This window comes from Protomyctophum bolini, assembly GCF_963924005.1.
Source record: "Protomyctophum bolini genome assembly, chromosome: 21".
In the NCBI taxonomy this organism is placed as follows: Eukaryota; Metazoa; Chordata; class Actinopteri; order Myctophiformes; family Myctophidae; genus Protomyctophum; species Protomyctophum bolini.
In genome coordinates this window covers 4,398,402-4,402,666 of record NC_137882.1, presented here as the reverse complement: position 1 = coordinate 4,402,666, position 4,265 = coordinate 4,398,402, and the positions used below count along the sequence as shown (strand labels likewise).

The 4,265-nt window shown below is 40.0% G+C and overlaps 1 long non-coding RNA gene across 1 annotated transcript; it reads left to right on the top strand.

Annotated features, from left to right (window-relative positions):
- The first annotated feature begins 2,122 nt into the window (after positions 1–2,122).
- Positions 2,123–3,517, top strand: LOC308336264. The gene is made up of 3 exons (XR_013966137.1): positions 2,123–2,211; positions 2,648–2,734; positions 3,411–3,517. It is a non-coding gene; the product is annotated as an uncharacterized lncRNA (long non-coding RNA).
- The last annotated feature ends 748 nt before the right edge of the window (positions 3,518–4,265 follow it).

Below are 4,265 nucleotides of genomic sequence, written 5' to 3'. Positions count from 1 at the left end.
AGTAAGAACCGCTCTAGGCCTTTCACTATTATGAGGTTTCTTTTTACTGGACGATTATTGTCGCTCAAATAAATTGCAATTAAATATTTAAGTGTGGCCCGGATGGTTAGCTCAACTGTCTGGGCACCTATGCTGCCAAGCCAGCCGGATGGCGTGCTGCGGGTTCGACTCCCGACGGCCTTTGCCGCGTGTCACTCCCCATCTCTTTCCCCCTTTCCTGTCTATATATTGTTCACCCTAATTGATCACGTCTAGGAATTTCAACAATTTAGGCAGTTCTCACATCCAGAGTGACTTACAGTAAGCAACAATACATAGTAATACATCAAATTCATAAACAATTGTCATCAAGAATAAGAAGTATAGACTATCCAGACTATTGGCGGCAACAACAAGGGAGTGATGTGCGAAGCGCTTTTCTATGAAGCCATTCATTCAGTTCAGTTTCAGTTTATTTTCGGAAGGAGGACATACATTCATACATTGCACACATATTCCAACATTTATCATTCATTTTAATTTTTTCTTTTTATATGTTTTTATAGTGTCCATAGGTCCTGTCCGTTCCGAAAAAGGGTTAGGGAGAAGCCATAGGCTTGTCGGGCCCTACCCCTGGGTAGACTATAACTGCCATGTCTTTCTTCCAGATGTACTGCAGGTCTCCCGCTGTCCAGGAATCTGCATTCCTCTGAAGACGACTCAAAGTAAGACCCTGTAGGCCTGTCAAAAAGAACCCTAACTGAAAAGTGTATTACTGTAAGTGATATGTTTAGCTTCTGTTTAAATGTTCTCTATAAATAAAAGTTTGATGTACTGGGATGTATATATGTTGTGACGGGATAGAATATATATCTGGCTCTTGGTCACTCTAATCAATCTTTCTTTGTTGGGATGAAGATCGCGGTAGACGTCGCTGGAACGCGGCTGCTGGACAGGGAGTACACACACACACACAGAAAGGCTAATTTGGTGTGTTTTCTTTTCTTTGTTAGAATGGAGATATCGATAGGCGATCTGATGTTCCCTGGACAGAGATCCGTTCCAAAGCTCCCCCCCCCCCCCCGGGGGGCTTCCTCAGAGGACTCTGATGAGCTGTGAGTAGGAATAGTTCTTGCTTGTTTCTGAGGATGGATAACTGCTTTTGTACTGTTATGGTACGAAGAATGGCATCATTTACAGTAATCCAAATGTTTTAAATATTTTAGGATAAATCTAAATGACTCTGCACAATAGTTTGAGAGTCAATATCTCATATCATGAGCGTGCCTCTTGGTCTTTGTAACAACTTGAATAATGTGTTGATGCCTCCTAGTGGCACTCTGGTTGAATGTCTGTCAGCTTTCCAAGCTAATCAAAGTCTTAATGACATTTTTGTTAACCACTTCAACCCCAGCATCCCTATTCCGTTCAGCAAAAATAGCAGATCTACAAGCTCACACTGCAACGTGTTGTGAGCTTGTAGAGCTAATGGTTTCTTTCTTTCTCTCTCAGGATGGAGATCACAGCTGGAGCCTCTAGAGATGGAGATCTGCAGGTCTGTCCATGGATGGGAGGACGGAGGACGAGATCTGGGTAGACGCTGGAGGACTTCGGACCTGGGCCTGGATGGATGGGAGGACGGAGGACGGAGATCTGGGTAGACGCTGGAGGACTTCGGACCTGGGCCTGGATGGATGGGAGGACGGAGGACAGATCTGGGTAGACGCTGGAGGACTTCGGACCTGGGCCTGGATGGATGGGAGGACGGAGGACGGAGATCTGGGTAGACGCTGGAGGACTTCGGACCTGGGCCTGGATGGATGGGAGGACGGAGGACAGATCTGGGTAGACGCTGGAGGACTTCGGACCTGGGCCTGGATGGATGGGAGGACGGAGGACAGATCTGGGTAGACGCTGGAGGACTTCGGACCTGGGCCTTCCCGGTGAGGAACTCAACGGTACGAACCGCTTTAGGGTTAGGGATTTTTTAGGCTTCGTAAAAAGCCAATAATCGTCCGTTGCTGATAATTGGTCGATCCCTATTCTTAAACGTTACTGTAAGTGCATGTGTATGTTGTGACAGGACACGCACACACTCACACAGCAAAGCTAATTTGGGGTGTGTGTCTTTCGTTCTTTGTTAGAATGGAGATCTCAGCCGATGCCCGAGATCCGAAGCTTTCCCGGGTGTTTCCGCTGAGGACTTCTGGGAGGCTCGGACGGAGCTAGAAGGTTCGGTAGACGCCACTGGAACCTGTTTAGGCCTGTCAGAATTTAAGGTTTTATAATTTTTAATTGTCGCTCAAATAAATTACAAGTAACAATTTAATTGCGTCATACTAACATTCTAAATAAAACTTTGGCTTTTGTAGGCTTTGTAAACAAAAAGCTGCACATGGCATAATTCAATAACTTTATACACTAAAAAAAAAGAAGTAAATTACAAAGTGACACAATTAGAGCTTGTAGATCGGTTGCTTGCATTATTTCTTTAAAATTTTTGACACTATATGAACATTTTCAACATGGAGACGATTATGACTAATCTCTAAAAAAGTATCTCAAATACTTGGCGATTAGGTAATTGTGACAGGCCTAAATCCTGCTAGTTGTGTTTTTTTATATCATGTTCTGTAATCAGTTAGGGTTGACTATATACTTTTTTTAGGAACAAGATCATCATGCCGGTGAAGAGCACGTTTCTAGCCGATGGAGCAACTATTTCTGATCACCTTTGGAGTTACATCACAGCAAGGTAACTATACAACACACGCACACACACTATGATCATGACATGACATCAGCTTGTGACTGCAACTTGTTCCTGTTCGCAGATGACTCTGCACTGCTAGTCTCGGACAGGAACAAACTGCAGGTTGAAAAGGCCCTCAGCTCTGAACTCTGTCTGGTCCACAAGATTCGATACAACCACCAAGATACCCATGTACCTGTCTAGATACTTCCTTAATGTTAACAAAGTCCACACCCACAACACCAGAGGGAGTGCAACGAACCATGTACAACCCAGATTCGGCACAAACAAGGGACTAAATTATTTTCACTCCTATGCCACCAAAATGTGGAACGCCCTACCAACAGTCATTAAGACATGTGAATCCCTTGACTCCCTTTTTCCCCTCACTGTATAAGTTTATTTTCCCTTTTTACCTCCTTTATGATGAATTCCTGTTCTGTTCTTTGACTATATAGAAGTGTCTTATTTGTACGTCTCTAAATGTTTTGATGAATTGAACATGGTGGACCCTCTTGTAAACAAGTGTAATGCTTAATTGGGTCGTCCACTTACAGTTAACAGTCTTTGTATTGAGTTTGTGCTTGATGTACTGTAATTCTGCAAACTGTTAATAAATATTTCAATCAATATTGTTTTATGAACAAAGTAGTAATGAGCATTTCTTTCTTTTCTTTAGGACGTTGCTGGTCTCCTGTGTGGCTCCATCTGGAGGTCACCAGGGTTCTGAGTAACTCAGATCCTGACTGGTAGTGGTGATATGTAGATGTGATCAATCAGGGCTCTTTGAAAATAATAAACAATAAAATAATAAACCAATATAAATAACTAGATAATAATATAAATAATTGGATAAAACAAACTATAAAATAAAAGTAAAATAAAAGTAAATTTAAATAGTAAATAAAATTAGTAATACATAAAATAAAATTAGTAATAGCATAGTAATGGATAAAATTAATATAATTCGTAATATAGACTAATACATAAAATTAGTAATAACGGTAATACATAAAATAAATAAATGCATAAAATTAGTAATAACAGTAATACATAAAACAAATACAATTTGTAATGCATGAAGTAAAATTAGTAATAACATAGTAATACATCAAATAAATACAATTAGTAATATAGTTATACGTAAAATTAGTAATAACATAGTAATATATAAAATACAATTAATACATAAAATAAATTCAATTACTTTGTATTGTTATAGAATGACTTAAAATAACAAACAAAATATCAATCACATCTACATATCACAACCAGGCTATATTGCCAGCAGGCAGGTGGACTGTAGACTCACTACAGCTGTCACAATGTGGTATACTTTGTTTTGACCCAACTGGCCTCCAAGGAGAGGCGAGCATGGAGCCGAACATCTGATGATACGCGAGAGAAGACGCCATAGTAAAAACAAATGTAATAAAAGTAATATGTTTCATGTTGATTGTAATTTATTCATGATGCCATATATCTGTAAATATTCATCATTTTCTTGTTAATAAATTATTGCATTTATACCCGG